The 21002-nt window shown below is 42.1% G+C and overlaps 1 protein-coding gene across 3 annotated transcripts in view; it reads right to left on the bottom strand.

Moving 5' to 3' along the window:
* Positions 1–8417, bottom strand: part of PTPRM (protein tyrosine phosphatase receptor type M) — a 798567-nt gene extending 790150 nt beyond the window's left edge. For all 3 annotated transcript variants that reach the window (XM_079943436.1, XM_079943437.1, XM_079943438.1), the window contains exon 1: positions 8117–8417. The gene's annotated coding sequence lies outside the window, so the exon portion shown is untranslated. The remainder of the gene's footprint in view (positions 1–8116) is intronic.
* Between the last annotated feature and the right edge of the window lie 12585 nt (positions 8418–21002).

The following is a 21002-nucleotide window of genomic DNA, read 5'->3' as shown; positions in this document are numbered from 1 at the left end:
TATTTTAGATTCCACATATAAGTCATATCACATGGTATTTGTCTTTCTCTTTCTGACTTACTTCACTTAGTATGATAATCTCTAGTTGCATCCATGTTGATGCAAATGGCATTATTTTGTTCTTTTTTATGGCTGAGTAGTATTCCATTGTATATATGTACCACATCTTCTTTACCCATTCATCTGTCGATGGACATTTAGGTTGTTTTGGCTATTGTGAACAGTGCTGCTATGAACATAGTGGTGCACGTATCTTTTCAACTTATAGTTTTGTCTGGGCATATTCCCAGGAGTGGAATTGCTGGATCATTTGGTAATTCTATTTTTAGTTTTCTGAGGAACCTCCATACTGTTATCCATGGTGGCTGTACCAATTTACATTCCCAATATCAGTGTAAGAGGGTTCCCTTTCTTCCACGCCCTCTCCCGCATTTGTTATTTGTAGACTTTTTAATGATGGCTCTTCTGACCAGTGTGAGGTGGTACCTCACTGTAGTTTTGATTTGTATTTCTCTAATAATTAGTGATGTTGAGCATCTTTTCACGTGCCTACTGGTCATCTGTATGTCTTCTTTGGAGAAATGTCTATTAAGGTCTTCTGCCCATTTATCAATTGGGTTGTTTGTTTTTTTGTTGTTGAGTTGTATGAGCTCTTTGCATATTTTGGAGATTAAGCCTGAGAAATTTATTATCTGGCCTTTTCCAGAAGAAGTTTGACAACTTCTGCTCTGATTAACTGTTAACTATTTTTTTATTGAAGTGTAGTTGATTTACAATGTTGTGTTAGTTTCAGGTGTTCAGCAAAGTGATTCAGTTTTTTATATATATATATATTCTTCTTCAGATTCTCTTCCCATATAGGTTATTACAAAATATTGAATATAGTTCCCAGTGCTATACAATAGGTCCTTGTTGGTTATCTCTTTTTTATATAGTAGTGTGCATATGTTACTCCCAAATTCCTAATTTATCTCTCCCCCACCACCTTTCCCCTTTGGTAACATAAGTTTGTTTTCTATGTCTGTGAGTCTGTTTTTGTTTTGTAAATAAATTAATTTGTATCATTTTTTTAGATTCCACATATAAGTAATATCATATGATATTTGTCTTTCTCTGTCTGACTTACTTCACTTAGTATGATAATCTCTAGGTCCATCCATTTTGCTGCAAATGGCATTACTTCATTCTTTTTTTATGGCTGAGTAATATTCCATTGTAGATATGACATCTTCATTCATTCATCTGTCGATGGACATTTAGGAACTTCGTTATGCAGGCAACCCTGCCCACTTCCCCTAGCCTCTAGCATTAGTGACCTTTGAGTCTGACCTTAGCTCCTCATACTCTGTGAAGCTTTTGTTTATATTAAAAGTCCACACTGAGTTTTTCTTTCCTTTATGCCAAAAAGCCATCTCCAAACAGAGGGGCTGTGACATGGGAGGTGTGGTAGCCAAGTAACCAGCCCTGGATGGCCCCGGTGATCCTGGCATTCACACCCTGTATGCTCTCCTCTCACGTTGCACTAGGATGGTGTTTGTGACCAGAAAAATAAGGTGAAAGTGATTTTATGCCATTTCTGAGATTACATTATAAAAGACGCTGTTCTTAGTTTGATCTCTTTCTTGCCTTCTCCCTGGAGATCACTTGGTTTGTGGAAATCGTGCTGTGATCAGCTCTGCAGAGAAGCCCACACGGAGAGAAGCCTCTTGCCAACGCCATGTCAGTGAGCCTGGACGTGGATCCTCCAGCCCTTGTCAAGAACTCAGAAACTGCAGGCGCAGCCAACAGCTTGATCGCAACCTCATAACAGACCCTAAGCCAGAACTCCCCGCTAAGTCATTCCCAGCTCCCCGGCCCACAGAAAGAGTAAGAGAAAATAACTCTTAGTTGTTTCAAGCAGCTAACTTTGGGGTAAACTGTTATCCCAGCAATAGATAACCAATACAGAACTCAAAAAGCCTCCAACTCTCTACCCCATGACACTGTATTTTTTTCCCACTCTCATACCCAGTCTATTTCTGGTCTCTTTTGCAATATATTTTTCTTTCTCCTTTATGGCCTGGCCTCATCTGTGGAACTTGATTTTTGAAAAATTTTCCTGCCAGGGACTTCATAGTTCAGGGAAGATACCTTGGTTCTTTCTGATCCTGGAATAGGAATCATTCTAGGTTGTGGATGTCAAGGTCTCTCAACCAGTATTCTTTTTTAAAAAATTTTATTGGAGTATAGTTGATTCACAACGGTGTGTTAGCCTCAACCAGTATTTTAAATAGGAAAACAGGGAGAAAATTCCCAGTGGAAAATGCTTGCTATTTTGGGGGGAATATTCTTGCTAATATAATTATCTTAGGTTAGCCTTTTATTTGAAGAAAATAAAGGATATAAAAGAATTTAGAAGCAGGGAAGAAATTCAGAAGTGTTTTGTTTTGTTTTGTTTCCCGGTACGCGGGCCTCTCACTGCCGTGGCCTCTCCCGTTGCGGAGCACAGGCTCCGGACGCGCAGGCCCGGAAGCCACGGCTCACAGGCCCAGCCGCTCCGCGGCATGTGGGATCTTCCCGGACCGGGGCACGAACCCGCGTACCCTGCATCGGCAGGCGGACTCTCAACCACTGTGCCACCAGGGAAGCCCTCAGAAGTGGTTTAATACGACTACCTGACTTAATCATGATAAACGAGGTTCCCAAAGTCACTCAGCTAGTGAGTGGGCCCTTTAATGCCCTGAAAGACCATTTAAAAGTAATAGGTCTGTGAAAGGTTGTTGAGGTTAAGTCGGGCTTTCTGTGGGGGGATAAAGTGGGGCTTTGCTGAGGATGTCCATCAAACTCTTCTGTCTGAGTGTATCCTGGTGGATTACCAGCGACTAGACACCAGTCACTGGTATGACTCAGATGGCTGGTCAAGTAGCAGCGACCAGATCTGAGTATCCAGCCTCTATAAGAAGATGTAAGACTTTTTTCCTATTGATGATTAACTGTATTTTGATTCTATGGATCTGTATTTGTTCTATTGCTACACAGACAGAGAAAATAAGGCCAAATTGAATCTTGGGGGGAAAAGTCAACACAGGCTGACAGAATGCCAAAGAATTGACTCAAAGTATAGACAGTGAAAGGGTTGGATATGAAGTGAGTGAAGTTAGGTGAGAGCAAGTATTGGTGTTTGACTCTATATTTTTTAATCTTTTACAGTAAGAATGAATTTGGCATTTCTTAGGTAATTTTCAGAAGGTTTTACAAATTTTTACCAAAAAGTGCCCCCACTGGTCATAACCATTTTGGAAATTGAGTTTGAGGGTGTGTGTACTTGTCCTTGTGTGTTACAAGTACACAACTCAAACAGTTGTCCCTGTCAAACAAATGAGCACAAGTGAATTACAGGCAAGGGAAAACCAAAACAGCCTAGAAATCAAGACAGATGCCTGGAGAGAAGTGAACATCACAGGTGATAGAGTCAAACACAACTGGTCCCAGGAGAAGAAGTAGAGTTAAAGTTATGGCTTAAGAGATTTGAATTAACTGCAGTGAAGGGCTTCTTTACAGTAAAGCTATTCAGAGCAGGAAGGAATTTAGTAACAGGTGATTCGGGAAAACTGGGAGTCTTCTCCTTTGGATATTTTACAAATGGAATTTAAACCTCTTATTTCTGACTAGTTAGGTATAGTTCAGCTGTGGGTTGAATTAGTCAATATCTTCTCTATTTGGTTAGTAGAGAAAAAAACTAATAGCAATTTTGAGTGTCACAGTCACCATGCATTCTTTTTTTTTTTTTTTCGGTACACGGGCCTGTCACTGCTGTGGCCTCTCCCGCTGCGGAGCACAGGCTCCAGACGCACAGGCCCAGTGGCCATGGCTCACGGGCCCAGCCGCTCCGCGGCATGCGGGATCCTCCCGGACCAGGGCACGAACCCACGTCCCCTGCATCGGCAGGCAGACTCTCAACCACTGCGCCACTAGGGAAGCCCCCCATGCATTCATTTTTAAATGAAATGAAGGTGGGTGATAAATTTGTGTGTTCTAATTACCTAACTAAATCCTGGGGGATGAACTGAAGTCTAACTTTAATATCTCTTATGAATATCTTCATTATAAATAATCTTGATTATTCACCTGATGGTTCAAGTTCAGACCTTCAGATCTTTTAAATGTTTTAAAACTTAAGCTGTATTTCCTATTATTTCTATAATGAACACATATCTTTGTGTAATTAAATATATATGTATATGTATATATATGTGTGTGTGTGTGTGTGTGTATATATATATACACACACACATATATGTACTACAAAGAGACAAAAAGGCAAATTCCTGGAAAAGTTAATACACTAAAATCCCACTATTTTGGACTTGCGGGGAGAAAAAATAAAACATTTCATTTTAAATGAATTTAAAACTTTAAGATAAATATGATGCATAACGTAAACTAGGATAAAAGATAGTTGTTTTTAACGAACAAATAAGAGTTACCTGACTGCAAAAAATATGTAAGGCTTGCTGGTTATAAATATTTTAAACATTTATCTTGGTTAAGCTATTAGTTTATACTAGCAGTAAAAGGAGACAGACTCATTTGGAAAATCAGCCCCTATCTACACTTAATTCCAATTTTGAAATAGACTCTGTATTATTGTGGTTTGACCTCCTTGCTTCCTTTCTCCCTGTGAAGTGACAATCTTTGTTTCTGATTCTGAACGAAAAGGGACCGAGACAAAGAAAGGAATGAGGAACAAACACCAAGCACAACTTCTGCAAAGGAGAACAGCAAACAAAATGCTAGCAATTAAACATCCAGACCTGTGGTCACACACAATGACTCATTCGCCAGAGCTGATTTGCTTTAAAATTCATCCCTCAAGGAGTATATTTAGCACTCTCAGATGCTTACATCTTAGTCAAAAAAAGACACAGTAAAGGAAATTTAAGTTAATCTGAATATCATATTGAAATTCTGCTGATTAAGTCATGTTAGAAATTACTGAAAATAACATCTGTTTTCAATGGAGACGTTTCAACGCTCCCTTTTTGTACTGTGATGTTTAGATGTGATATGAACTTTCCTGTTTAATTTGCTCTCGTTTATTTTCAATTATTAGCTCAGTAGCCATAGTAATATTTAAGGATTAAACAATTATGTCAATGGTAGACGTATGACTAGTTAACACTTTATTTCTATGCGTTCATTCCTCCGTATTGGTTGGCTCCATTGGGAATACTGGGTGGTGCTGGGAGGGAAGGAGACTGAATTTCCAGAGTGCACCCGCTGCACTTTTTGACTTTTCTTGCATGTGCATGGAATACCTATTCCAAGAAGTAATTACCTAAAGAGAACTAGGTGGTCTATATATTCTCTTTTCTAAATACGTTTGCTTCCTTACTTTTTTCAGATGCTCCTCAGGTTTCCAGGGAGATCTGCCTCTGTCCTTCTTTATCCCTCACCCAGTTCTTTTATTTTCTCCCCGCCCCCCCCCCCCCGACATAACCTCTGGTGCCTTATTATCTGCTTATCGTCTGCATCTCTCTACTAGTATTTAAATCCCATAACAGCAGGGACTTGGTTTTGTTTGCCGCTGTGTTCCAGGTGCCTGGAATAGTGCCTGGCATATGGTGGGTACTTAGTATGTATTTGCTGAATGAATGAATGCATGAATGAATGACTTGCTAGCCATCCTTCTCGTTTGCTTTCTGCATCTACTCACTCACCAATATCTGTAAATTCTTCATGAGGCTTTTCCTTTCCTTTTCCTGGTCATCATCACAACCCAGTGCACCTTCTGCCTGGAGACAGGTCTCCCAACTTCCCCTCAGTCTGCTCTGAAATCCACCCTGAACACTGATGTGAGTTGATGTCACACCTCCCCTCCCTGCTTCTCTCTGTCTCTTTTTCTCTCTCTCCAGTCGAATATCTGAAAAGCCAAGTTACTCTCTATTGCCTTTAATATAAATACAAAATCCTTAGCTTGACTTTCAGTGGACTTCACATCACGGTATTAAAATACTTCCAAATTGTATTTCCAATTATTCTCCTAAATACACCTCTCTTTTCACTGTCTTGAATCAGTCCAGGCCCAATCTTAATTTCAGATCTTTCCTCACTTCCTTGCTCTAGCTTCTCAAATTGGGCCTAAATTACAAGGCTTGGCTCACAACCCACCTTCTTCTGTTTTTTTTTTTAATTTAATTTAATTTTTTAAAATTAATTTTTATTGGAATATAGTTGGTTTACAATGTTGTGTTAGTTTCTGCTGTACAGCAAAGTGAATCAGATACATATATATATATATATATATATTCTTTTTTAGATTCTTTTCCCATATAGATCATTGCAGAGCAATGAGTAGAGTTCCCTGTGCTATACAGTAGGTTTTTATTAGTTATCTATTTTATATATAGTAGTGTATATATGTCATTCCCAATCACCCAATTTATCCACCTTCTTCTGTTAACACTATAGCCCACTGACACCCCCTCTGAATTAGGAGCACTTGCTCTTGGGATCACTTACTTTTCCCCTCATCCTATGATACAGCCTCCAGATATTCTTCCTCTGAATTTAAAAAATTTCTTTAAATTTTTTTGTTTTTGCTTAACACTCCAATGATAGTTATCTTTTAAATTTGTTTTTGTTCCTGCCAAGATGTGATAAATTAGGTTATTGTTAATTAAGTCATTCAATATGAATATTAGTCTGTAGGGCTTCCCTGGTGGCGCAGTGGTTGAGAGTCCGCCTGCCGATGCAGGGGACACGGGTTCGTGCCCCGGTCCGGGAAGATCCGACATGCCCCGGAGCGGCTGGGCCAATGAGCCATGGCCGCTGAGCCTGCGCATCCGGAGCCTGTGCTCCGCAACGGGAGAGGCCACAACAGGGAGAGGCCCGCGTACTAAAAAAAAAAAAATATATATATATATATATATATATATATATATATATATGAATATTAGTCTGTATAGACTAGGTCGCTGCAGTGACCAAGTGACCCTCAGATCTCAGTGGCTTAATGGAGCAGAAGCTTCTTTCTTATCCGTGCTACTCACCCAGTACAGGTGTCTGGGGAGCTTGCCCCTCATCATCCCCCAGAGAACCCGTCTGACGGACAGTGCACACCTCACAGGTGAGCTCTGTGGTCATCGTAGTGGGGAGTTGAGAGAGCGGGAAACTCACTCTAGGTCTTCAGTTCCTCAGATCACACATGACACCCATCACTCCCACTCACAGCCTTTTGAGCAGAGAAACTCCCAAGGCCCTGGCTAACTGCAAAATTTGGGAAAGCCTATAGATTTTGAAGCAAAAATTTGTATCATGAATAACTCACAGTCACGCAGATTGGTTGACCTCACCTAGGATGATGGTCAGACAGTAGTTTCAAGATAGTAGCTGTTTCATACCACCGAGAGATGTCACATCATCTATTTGCAGAATTGAGAATAATTATCTCCTTACTGTGATTTCATTTAAGGTGACAACTCAATTCAATGCCAAACCATAACAAGCTTATTTTATGCCTTGGAGTTAAGAATCAATAGGTGTTGACGCTTCCGGGAAGATAGCGGAAGAGTAAGACGCGGAGATCACCTTCCTCTCCACAGACACACCAGAAATACATCTACACGTGGAACAACTCCTACAGAACACCTACTGAACTCTGGCAGAAGACCTCAGACCTCCCAAAAGGCAAGAAACCCCCCCACGTACCTGGGTAGGGCAAAAGAAAAAACCGAGACAAAAGAATAGGGACGGGACCTGCACCAGTGGGAGGGAGCTGTGAAGGAGGAAAAGTTTCCACACACTAGGAAGCCCCTTCGCGGGCGGAGACTGCGGGAGGCGGAGGGGGGAGCTTCGAAGCCGCGGAGCAGTGCACAGCAATGGGTGCGGAGGGCAAAGAGGGGAGATTCCCGCACAGAGGATCGGTTCCGACCGGCACTCACCAGCCCGAGAGGCTTGTCTGCTCACCCGCCGGGGCGGGCGGGGAGTTGAGGCTCGGGCTTCGGTCAGAGCGCCGGGAGAGGACTGGGGTTGGCAGCGTGAACACAGCCTGAAGGGGTTAGTGCACCACGGCTAGCCGGGAGGGATTCCGGGGAAAAGTCTGGACCTGCCGAAGAGGCAAGAGACTTTTTCTTACCTCTTTGTTTCCTGGTGCGCGAGGAGAGGGGATTAAGAGCGCTGCTTAAAGGAGCTCCAGAGACGGGCGCGAGCCGCGGCTAAAAGCGCGGACTCCAGAGACGGGCATAAGACGCTAAGGCTGCTGCTGCCGCCACCAAGAAGCCTGTGTGCGAGCACAGCTCACTATCCACATCCCGCTTCCGGGGAGGCTGTGCCTCCCGCCACTGCCAGGGTCCCGGGATCCAGGGTTAACTCCTCTGGGAGAACGCACGGCGCGCCTCAGGCTGCCGCAACGTCACGCCGTCCTCGGCCGCAACGTCACGCCGTCCTCTGCCGCAACGTCACGCCGTCCTCTGCCGCAACGTCACGCCGCCCTCTGCCGCCGCAAGCCCGCCCCGCACTCCGTGCCCCTCCCTCCCCCTGGCCTGAGTGAGCCAGAGCCCCCGAATCAGCGGCTCCTTTAACCCTGTCCTGTCTGAGCGAAGAACAGACGCCCTCCGGTGACCGACACGCAGAGGCGGGGCCAAATCCAAAGCTGAGCCCCTGGGAACTGTGAGAACAACGAAGAGAAAGGGAAATCTCTCCCAGCAGCCTCAGAAGCAGCGGATTAAAGCTCCACAATCAACTTGATGTACCTGCATCTGTGGAATACCTGAATAGACAAGGAATCATCCCAAATTAAGGAGGTGGACTTTGAGAGCAAGATTTATGATTTTTTCCCCTTTTCCTCTTTTTGTGAGTGTATGTGTATGTTTCCGTGTGAGATTTTGTCTGTATAGCTTTGCTTCTACCATTTGTCCTAGGGTTCTATCCGTCCGTTTTTTTGTTGTTGTTGTTTTTTAATTTTTTTTCTTTCTCTTAATAATTATTTTTTTATTTTAATAACTTTATTATATTTTATATTACTTTATTTTATTTTACTTTATCTCCTTTCTTTTTTTTCCTTCCTTCCCTCCTTGCTTCCTTCCTCCCTCCCTCCTTTCTTTCTTTCTTTCTTTCTCTCTTTCTACTTCTACTAATTCTTTCTTTCTACTTTACCTCCCTTTTATTCTGAGCCGTGTGGATGAAAGGCTCTTGGTGCAGCAGCCAGGAGTCAGTGCTGTGCCTCTGAGGAGGGAGAGCCGACTTCAGGACACTGGTCCACAAGAGACCTCCCCGCTCCACATAATATCAAATGGCGAAAATCTCCTAGAGACCTCCATCTCAACATCAGCACCCAGCTTCACTCAACAACCAGCAAGCTACAGTGCTGGACATCCTATGCCAAACAACTAGCAAGACAGGAACACAACCCCACCCATTAGCAGAGAGGCTGCCTAAAATCATAATAAGTCCACAGACACCCCAAAACACACCACCAGACGTGAACCTGCCCACCAGAAAGACAAGATCCAACCTCATCCACCAGAACACAGGCACTAGTCCCCTCCACCACGAAGCCTACACAGCCCACTGAACCAATCTTAGCCACTGGGGACAGACACCAAAAACAACAGGAACTATGAACTTGCAGCCTGCAAAAAGGAGACCCCAAACACAGTAAGATAAGCAAAATGAGAAGACAGAAAATCACAGAGCAGATGAAGGAGAAAGATAAAAACCCACCAGACCTAACAAATGAAGAGGAAATAGGCAGTCTACCTGAAAAAAATTCAGAATAATGATAGTAAAGATGATCCAAAATCTTGGAAATAGAATAGACAAAATGCAAGAAACATTTAACAAGGACCTAGAAGAACTAAAGATGAAACAAACAACGATGAACAACACAATAAATGAAATTAAAAATACTCTAGATGGGATCAATAGCAGAATAACTGAGGCAGAAGAACGGATAAGTGACCTGGAAGATAAAATAGTGGAAATAACTACTGCAGAGCAGAATAAAGAAAAAAGAATGAAGAGAACTGAGGACAGTCTCAGAGACCTCTGGGACAATATCAATTGCACCAACATTCGAATTATAGGGGTTCCAGAAGAAGAAGAGAAAAAGAAAGGGACTGAGAAAATATTGGAAGAGATTATAGTTGAAAATTTCCCTAATATGGGAAAGGAAATAGTTAATTAAGTCCAGGAAGCACAGAGAGTCCCATACAGGATAAATCCAAGGAGAAATACGCAAAGACATGTATTAATCAAACTGTCAAAAATTAAATACAAAGAAAACATATTAAAAGCAGCAAGGGAAAAACAATAAATAACACACAAGGGAATCCCCATAAGGATAACAGCTGATCTTTCAGCAGAAACTCTGCAAGCCAGAAGGGAGTGGCAGGACATATTTAAAGTGATGAAGGAGAAAAACCTGCAACCAAGATTACTCTACCCAGCAAGGATCTCATTCAGATTTGATGGAGAAATTAAAATCTTTACAGACAAGCAAAAGCTGAGAGAGTTTAGCACCACCAAACCAGCTTTACAACAAATGCTAAAGGAACTTCTCTAGGCAGGAAACACAAAAGAAGGAAAAGACCTAAAATAAAGAACCCAAAACAGTTAAGAAAATGGGAACAGGAACATACATATCGATAATTACCTTAAATGTAAATGGAATAAATGCTCCCACCAAAAGACACAGATTGGCTGAATGGATACAAAAGCAAGACCCAGATATTTGCTGTCTACAAGAGACCCGCTTCAGACCTAGAGACACATACAGACTGAAAGTGAGGAGATGGAAATAGATATGTCATGCAAATGGAAACCAAAAGAAAGCTGGAGTAGCAATTCTCGTATCAGAAAAAACAGACTTTAAAATAAAGACTATTAGAAGAGACAAAGAAGGACACTACATAATGATCAAGGGATCGATCCAAGAAGAAGATATAACAATTGTAAATATTTATGCACCCAACATAGGAGCACCTCAATACATAAGGCAAATACTAATAGCCATAAAAGGAGAAATCGACAGTAACACATTCAGAGTAGGGGACTTTAACACCCCACTTTCACCAATGGACAGATCATCCAAAATGAAAATAAATAAGGAAACACAAGCTTTAAATGATACATTAAACAAGTTGGACTTAATTGATATTTATAGGACATTCAATCCAAAAACAACAGAATACACATTTTTCTCAAGTACTCGTGGAACATTCTCCAGGATAGATCATATCTTGGGTCACAAATCAAGCCTTGGTAAATTTAAGAAAATTGAAATTGTATCAAGTATCTTTTCCAACCAAAATGCTATGAGACTAGACATCAATTACAGGAAAAGATCTGTAAAAAATACAATCATATGGAGGTTAAACAATACACTACTTAATAACGAAGTGATCACTGAAGAAATCAAAGAGGAAATTAAAAAAATGCCTAGAATCAAATGACAATGGAGACACGACGACCCAAAATCTATGGGATGCAGCAAAAGCAGTTCTAAGAGGGAAGTTTATAGCAATACAATCCTACCTTGTGAAATAGGAAACATCTCGAATAAACAACCTAACCCTGCACCTAAAGCAATTAAAGAAAGAAGAACAAAAAACCCCAAAGTCAGCAGAAGGAAAGAAATCATAAAAATCAGATCAGAAATAAATGAAAAAGAATTAAAGGAAATGATAGCAAAGATCAATAAAACTAAAAGCTGGTTCTTTGAGAAGATAAACCGAATTGATAAACCATTAGCCAGACTCATCAAGAAAAAAAGGGAGAAGACTCAGATCAATAGAATTAGAAATGAAAAAGAAGAAGTAACAACTGATACTGCAGAAATACCAAAGATCATGAGAGATTACTACAAGCAACTCTATGCCAATAAAATGGACAACCTGGAAGAAATGGACAAATTCTTAGAAATGCACAACCTGCCAAGAATAAATCAGGAAGAAATAGAAAATATGAACAGACCAATCACAAGCACTGATATTGAAACTGTGATTAAAAATCTTCCAACAAACAAAAGCCCAGGACCAGATGTCTTCACAGGCGAATTCTATCAAACATTTAGAGAAGAGCTGACACCTATTCTTCTCAAACTCTTCCAAAATATAGCAGAGGGAGGAACACTCCCAAACTCATTCTACAAGGCCACCATCACCCTGATACCAAAACCAGACAAGGATGTCACAAAGAAAGAAAACTACAGGCCAATATCACTGATGAACATAGATGCAAAAATCCTCAACAAAATACTAGCAAACAGAATCCAACAGCACATTAAATGGATCGTACACCATGATCAAGTGGGGTTTATTCCAGGAATGCAAGGATTCTTCAATATACGCAAATCAATCAATGTGATACACCATATTAACAAATTGAAGGAGAAAAACAATATGGTCTTCTCAATAGATGGAGAAAAAGCTTTTGACAAAATTCAACACATATTTATGATAAAAACCCTCCGGAAAGTAGGCATAGGGGGAACTTACCTGAACATAATAAAGGCCATATATGACAAAGCCACAACTAACATCATCCTCAATGGTGAAAAACTGAAAGCATTTCCACTAAGATCAGGAACAAGACAAGGTTGCCCACTCTCACCACTCTTATTCAACATAGTTTTGGAAGTTTTAGCCACAGCAATCAGAGAAGAAAAGGAAATAAAAGGAATCCAAATCGGAAAAGAAGAAGTAAAGCTGTCACTGTTTGTAGATGACATGGTACTATACATAGAGGATCCTAAAGATGCTACCAGAAAACTACTAGAGCTAATCAATGAATTTGGTAAAGTAGCAGGATACAAAATTTATGCACAGAAATCTCTGGCATTCCTATACACTAATGATGAAAAATCTGAAAGTGAAATCAAGAAAACACTCCCATTTACCATTGCAACAAAAAGAATAAAATATCTAGGAATAAACCTACCTAAGGAGACAAAAGACCTGTATGCAGAAAATTATAAGACACTGCTGAAAGAAATTAAAGATGATACAAATAGATGGAGAGATATACCATGTTCTTGGATTGGAAGAATCAACATTGTGAAAATGACTCTACTACCCGAAGCAATCTACAGATTCAGTGCAATCCCTATCAAACTACCACTGGCATTTTTCACAGAACTAGAACAAAAACTTCCACAATTTGTATGGAAACACAAAAGACCCCGAATAGCCAAAGCAATCTTGAGAACAAAAAACGGAGCTGGAGGAATCAGGCTCCCTGACTTCAGACTATACTACAAAGCTACAGTAATCAAGGCAGTATGGTACTGGCACAAAAACAGAAAGATCGATCAATGGAACAGGATAGAAAGCCCAGAGATAAACCCATGCACATATGGTCACCTTATCTTTGATAAAGGAGGCAGGAATATACTGTGGAGAAAGGACAGCCTCTTCAATAAGTGGTGCTGGGAAAACTGGACAGGTACATGTAAAAGTATGAGATTAGATCACTCCGTAACACCATACACAAAAATAAGGTCAAAATGGATTAAAGACCTAAATGTAAGGCCAGAAACTATCAAACTCTTAGAGAAAAACAGGCAGAACACTCTATGACATAAATCACAGCAAGATCCTTTTCGACCCACCTCTTAGAGAAATGGAAATAAAAACAAAAATAAACAAATGGGACCTATTGAAACTTCAAAGCTTTTGCACAGCAAAGGAAACCATAAACAAGACCAAAAGACAACCCTCAGAATGGGAGAATATATTTGCAAATGAAGCAACTGACAAAGGATTAATGTCCAAAATTTGTAAGCAGCTCATGCAGCTCAATAACAAAAAACCAAACAACCCAATCCAAAAATGGTCAGAAGACCTAAATAGACATTTCTCCAAAGAAGATATACAGATTGCCAACAAACAAATGAAACAATGCTCAACATCATTAATCATTAGAGAAATGCAAATCAAAACTACAATGAGATATCATCTCACACCAGTCAGAATGGCCATCATCAAAAAATCTAGAAACAATAAATGCTGGAGAGGGTGTGGAGAAAAGGGAAACCTCTTGCACTGCTGGTGGGAATGTAAATTGATACAGCCACTGTGGAGAACAGTATGGAGGTTCCTTAAAAAACTACAAATAGAACTACCATATGACCCAGCAATCCCACTACTGGGCATATACCCTGAGAAAACCATAATTCAAAAAGAGTCATGTACCAAAATCGTCATTGCAACTCTATTTACAATAGCCCAGAGATGGAAACAACCTAAGTGCCCATCATCAGATGAATGGATAAAGAAGATGTGGCACATGTATACAATGGAATATTACTCAGCCATAAAAAGAAACGAAATTGAGCTATTTGCAATGAGGTGGATAGACCTAGAGTCTGTCATACAGAGTGAAGTAAGTCAGAAAGAGAAAGACAAATACCGTATGCTAACACATATATATGGAATTTAAGGGAAAAAAATGTCATGAAGAATCTAGGGGTAAGATAGGAATAAAGACACAGACCTACTAGAGAATGGACTTGAGGATATGGGGAGGGGGAAGGGTAAGCTGTGACAAAGCGAGAGAGAGGCATGGACATATATACACTACCAAATGTAAGATAGATAGCTAGTGGGAAGCAGCCGCATAGCACAGTGAGATCAGCTGGGTGCTTTGTGACCGCCTGGAGGGGTGGGATAGGGAGAGTTGGAGGGAGGGAGATGCAAGAGGGAAGAGATATGGGAACATATGTATATGTATAACTGATTTACTTTGTTATAAAGCAGAAACTAACACACCATTGTAAAGCAATTATACTCCAATAAAGATGGGAAAAAAAATAAAGAATCAACAGGTGCTGATTCTTGTGGACACAAAGCCACTATTTTTAAAACGTATTTGCCAAGTCTTAAAGAATTTTCGTGTATCCCAAGATGGCTATGGAACTCACCTCCCTTTTTAATATGTGGTCGATGCCTGGTTAGAAAGAAATGTCACTTTCTTAGCCTCTCTTACTAGAAATTGGACAAGGAATTCTAACACTTGGTGTGTCACTCAACCTCCACTGAAGGATTTTCAGGTCAGAGTACTCTTCTTGGCTCCCCCGCTGAAGCGACAAGATCTATAATCAGTTAATGAAATGTTTTCATGAATCATGACTTGGGTATTTCACTCAAATGTAACTGAAATAGCATAGCCTATTCTGGCTTGAAAAGATAAAGCTGTGTGCAAACTTATTATGCAGTAAAGAAAAGCGCCATGTTCATTACGTTCAAATCACGCTTGGGAGACCTGCATTGGATAAGTTGGAGTCAGGGTAATGGCTGGGTTACATTATTTTTAATATATAAATTTATTTATTTATTTTTGGCTGTGTTGGGTCTTCATTGCTGCACGTGGGCTTTCTCTAGTTGTGGTGAGTAGGGGCTACTCTTCAATGCGGTGCACGGGCTTCTCATTGTGGTGGCTTCTCTTGTTGTGGAGCATAGGCTCTAGGTGTGGGCTTCACTAGTTGTGGCGAGTGGGCTCAGCAGTGGTGGCTCGCGGGCTTAGTTGCTCCGTGGCATATGAGATCTTCCTAGACCAGGGCTCAAACCCGTGTCCCCTGCGTTGGCAGGCAGATTCTTAACCACTGCGCCACCAGGGAAGCCCCTGGGTTACTTTTAAAGATGTGGATCTGTGGGACAGAAGGAGGCTTCTGGGAGGAACTACCCAAATCCTAATAGCTGTTCATTACTCTGTATCAAACAATATTCTTATTGTCTTTTAAAGCCAGATTTTCTAATTGCAACTTTCAAAAGACTTTTTTCTCATCACGTGAAATAAGATTTTTACCAGAAACTTTGTAATCTGCGTATGTGGCAGATCCCTGCAGTATCAGCATTCCTTTTCTTCCTCCCTCCCTTCTCTTTTCCTCCCCTCTCTCTTTCTTCTTTTTTGCCTTGGGTACAGAGTGTTGACTTAAGCGTTTATTAAGCCTTACTGTTCATGGACATTATCATTGACCCATATAAGGCTGTACTGTCATTTGCTAGTGAGTGAGTGAGTAAGTTTGGTTGTTTTCATATTTAGTCTCTTTTATCAGCATCTTTCACTACCCTTCCTGTCATACTGTTACAGGCAAATATTTAAACGTAATATGCATCTTTGTATTTGCATGCCTTCTTGCAAAATGCATTTTTTCTTTTTTTAGGTATCTTTAGCTAATGTAAATAGTATTTTTTTTTTTTTTGCGGTACGAGGGCCTCTCACTGTTGTGGGCCTTCCCGTTGCGGAGCACAGGCTCGGGACACGCAGGCTCAGCGGCCATGGCTCACGGGCCCAGCCGCTCCGCGGCACATGGGATCCTCCTGGACCGGGGCACGAACCCGCGTCCCCCGCATCGGCAGGCGGACTCTCAACCACTGCGCCACCAGGGAAGCCCGTAAATAGTATTTTAAATCTCATTCTACCATGGTTCTTAGGTTCATGCAGGTTGATACGTGAACTTCCATGGGGTCTAATTTTTGCACAGTAGAGCACAGTATGCACCTGCCACGGGTCACCTTCCCAGTGAAGGGAACTAGGTCACCTCCAACCTCCTGCCACCATAGACAGTGCTTCGCTGAACATCCTCAGACATGGACCCTGATGGGTACTCATCCTAATTTCCATGACATTTGCACCAGAATGAAAAGTAGGGCTTCACCATGTGCTTTTACTCTCTGAAGTGGTATCTGGCCCCGCACTGTGAACATGCATGCTGAGGGAACCATCATCTTAGTACCATTTGATCTTGCCTCCTAGCCTCAGTTGGCTTGACGAGGGTCAATATTGAATTGATGCTGGGCCAGTGAGTTCAATGCCAGGGTGTTAGGACTCGGTTAAGGAAGGATTGATTTGGAGGAAGAAGGAATTTCAGTGCATTAAGTCAGAGCAATGAGACAGAAGCCCAGCTGCCTGGAGAGAACCCTCTTGCTGAAGATCCAGAGGAAGCTGAAGAGTGATGGATGTGAGGGCACCCAGGGCTCAGTGGATTGCTAGCTTCAGGGCTGCAGATGGGCCGTCCCCGCCTAGAAGCCCCCTGAGCCTCAGCGGTTGGTGCCGAACCGTGTGGTGAGCAATGAACCAGTTTCAGCAAAACATCATTGCCTCTCGCATTAAATTAATGATGTTAATTTTAATGTTATTGCTTTTGTAGTTCTGCTGGTAATTAATTTGTAAATTTGTTTTGGTTTTATAACTGTAAATGAGCCACGATCTTAAGGCGTTTATACCTAATTTTATGTTTCTTTATATTTGACTAGCAATGTGGTAAAAAAAAAATTTTTTTTTAATCGACCCAGAGGGTGTCCCTCTGTTTCTTCAAAGTGTCTGTGTTTTCCAACTCAGGCTGGAGAAGTGTCTCCAACTGCAGTCTGATCTCACGGAGTTGGCTCTTGGGCCCAACTGTAGGGTCACACAGCTATCCCGGCTTGATGTCCTCTTAATAGGTTGCATTCCTGAGGACGTTTTTCTTCTCAATTCTGTCATCTAATGGACAGCAGATTTGGAAAGGATGCCACAAAGTCAATGTTCTTAGTTGCCTGCAACAAAATCAACTCTGGCTGATGCGAGCAGAGAAGTAATTGATTGTAAAGATTTGGGGTGGCTCAGAGTTTCACCGGGAAGGCCACAGAAGAACCATGGGCCAAGGCATAGAAAGGGCGGGCTGAGCTGCAGGAAAGATGCCATCACAAAGCAGCCTACGAAACCCCACTGGGAGGACGTGGCTGCCCCTTGTGCCTGGATGCACAGCTTCCCCAGCCTCTGGCCCTGGACCGGGGACGTGGCCCTACAGTGGGTGTGCCAGTGCGGCCCAGAAACCTGGAACTAACAATGCAGCCCATCTCCTGCCACCAGCAGGGGTTGCCCCCAGTCACTGCTCTGAGCCCCCATCCTCTGGTTCAGAGCTGGGGGGGTGTGAGGCCGAGCGGCTGGTCCTAGCTCGCCTCGCCACCCCCCAGCAGCAAGGAAGGCCGGGAACACAGGCGTCTGGTTCTTTCAGGATCAGGTGTCGAAGGTGAGCCCTGCTCCCAGCAGGGCTTGTTCTGTAAGCAATTCTCCAAACACAAGAAGGAGGTTCACAGGCCCAGCAGGGGGGAAAAAAAGACAAATATACACTCTCCATGCATTTTATATCTTTATCCAAGTAATTGTCAAAAACATAGGCTAAGGCCGGGATGAGGATGGCTAGGCTTGGCAAGAGGCTGTCCCCCTGCCATGCGGCCCATATTGATGACCAGCTGGACGATTCCACCAGTGGGACCAGGCAGCATCTGATGTTCAGCCCCTCTCTCTGCCTCATCCACAAATCATATTTTCCCCGAAATCCACATCCATGAGGGGAGGGGGAGGGAGGAGTTGGGAGGAGAGCGTATTATCTCTTGTTTCCTTTGTGTTCTTTCATCTGGCTGGATGCATTTCCAGAACCATGTAAATCAATGGCTTTTTTCATTACTGCAATAAAATTTGTCTTTGTACCTGACTCCCCGGGGAGCTGGACCGGGAAGCAGAGCTTCTGCAATTCACACTTCACCACACTGAGCTCAAGGTCTTTGTTAAGACTCTGTTTGATCATTTTGCTTTTGATCTGCCCGTTTGCTTGGAAGGAGCGTCCGGGTCTGCTGAGGGCCCTTGGATGGCAAACCCTCAAGAAGACCCTCTTAGGACCCCTAGTTCTTGTTTACATTGGCTCATCATCCCACACCTTGCTCTACGGCAAACCTGCTGGACTTGACAAAACACGAACGCACGGAAAGTCCAGGGCATGTTTGTCAACACACTTGTCTTTAAACAGCCGGTGTAAGGTGAGGGTGGGAGGTGGGGGCTGATGAGGGGATGGGAAATCATATCAGCAAGCCCAGGTGCCCAGTAGCTGGTCAACGAGAGCCAAGTTTTGTTTGCCTTTGGACCAGAGCGAAAGAAAGAGGGGGAGACGAGGGAACGCTATTTTCCTTCACGTTCAAGAGAGAATGTAAAGTAACACATATAAAGGGAACCCAAGTGTGTTAATCAAATAAATGTATCTAAACAAGCTATATGCATATTTACAAACAAGAATAGGTCAATGAGATTTATAAACAGCAATTGTAATCTTAAACCGAAATCCAGGCAGTCACTTACTTTCACATGGAATGAGTAATGAAAGCCAACGTCTAAATATGGTGAGGGGGATCCCAAGAGAGCTGAAAAATATCATAAAAATGCTTGAATTATAGCTCCTCTGGGGCTGCTTACCCAGTAATCCTGCAGGCTGGCCAGAGTCTTCATAGGGTAGGAGGCAGCTGCCAGGACCCAGGGTTTAGGCAAGCCCAGCTGGGCATCCTCCCTCATCAAGGAGGTGGTCCCATCCTGTTAACCGCATCCCCTGGGGCAGAGGTACAGGGTTGGGCAGACTGCAGAGCCTCAGTCTTCAAGCTGAGATGCTTTTGTTCCAGATAAGGGGAAACATCTGATCCACCCTCCCATCACTCCAGCCACTTCTACTCAACCTGGAAAGGAGGATGCGTCCACCTATGTTCATTCTACGGATAACTAAGGCATCTTCTTTTTTTTCTTTTACAACTTCACAGTTATATATCCTTTTTTTAGCACTACAAATTTTTTTATTTATTTAAAAAATTTTTATTGAAGTATAGTTGATTTATAATATCATGTAAGTTTCAGGTATGCAGCACAGCAATTCATACATATATTTCTTTTTTCTTTTTCAGATTCTTTTCCCTTATAGGTTATTACAATATATTGAGTAGAGTTCCCTGTGCTCTACAGTAGGTCCTTGTTGGTTATCTATTTTATACATAGTAGTGTGTATATGTTACTAAGGCATCTTTAAGTTGAAGTGACCACAAACCATACAAAGATGCCCAGCCAGTTGTTAGTATTTAATTATTTGTGAATGTTAGCATGTTGGTCTCAAATAGGATGTCTTACTTGTTCTGTCTAGAATCTGTGTCTGGATGAGGCCTTTCACTGTGGATGGAGCTGTGAGTGGACAATGCCTGGCCATTTAAGCTGGATATCAAGGCAGCTCAGTGTCTGTTTGTTGCAGTCATAATCAAAGGTACTTTGATAAGAAAGGCTTTGATCCGTCCTTGTTTAATAGAATTGGAAGCAGAGAGACAGGAGACCTGAGCCTCTTGGGGTCACCATGATCTGGTGTCAGAATATTCTGATAATTAGAATGATGATTAGTAAACACACTACAGGCAAATTAGCCATGTGTAAGTGAAAACAAATTTGTCCTCTCTTCAGGGAGAAGCAAAATGAAAAATTTCACCATTAGCTGATAAGAAGCCAGGTCAGAATTCTCTCTCCCAGATATTGGGGAAGCCATCTGTCCTGGGTCCCCCTGTTCCAAGGACATGGTCCCTCTCATCCTCTCTGGGCAGTGGAGAAGGAGCTTGGAAGCGCTCTCGAAGCGAGGGTTGCTGAGATCTGGGTCCCTCTCCCTGGGTTTTCTCTCAGCTCCGCCATTAACTTGCAGCCAGGTCCCCTCCCCTCTGCAGAGGACTTTCGGGGTCGTGGCCAAGCTATCTCAGTTTGGGGTTCCCATCCATTGCTGCGTGGCTGTGGACTCTGGAAAAATTACTTTCAAGTTTCCTCCACTGTGTAATGAGGACAGAAACAGTATCTACCCCACAGTTTGTTAATAAGAGAATCCATCAGGAATGAGGGTCAGAGTGCCTGGCACATAGTAAATTCCCAATAAACAGCATTTATTATTACTTAAATAATCCTCCTTTATTGTGCCTTTTACTTGACAAAATGATTGAGAAGACATAGATATACTAATGATCATATATTTGTGTGATACATATGGAAGGAAGAGACTCTCAGATGTTTAGTGAAAAGAACACTCAGTGTTGTTTTTTATGCTTCAGTATGAGGCTGAATACCATTTCTTCTTGAAAACAATCCCTGTTACATGATTACTACAGAGCACATGTTCCTGTTGGAACCCTACAGGTGTGTTTGTTTAGGAGATTCTTTGGGGGCTCTGTACTGTAAGGACACACAAATCCAGTGATGTC

The sequence above is a fragment of the Stenella coeruleoalba genome (genome assembly GCF_951394435.1).
Source record: "Stenella coeruleoalba genome assembly, chromosome: 14".
Classification (NCBI taxonomy): domain Eukaryota; kingdom Metazoa; phylum Chordata; class Mammalia; order Artiodactyla; family Delphinidae; genus Stenella; species Stenella coeruleoalba.
Note: the sequence above shows the minus strand (reverse complement) of the source record. Positions and strands in the feature narration are given on the sequence as shown.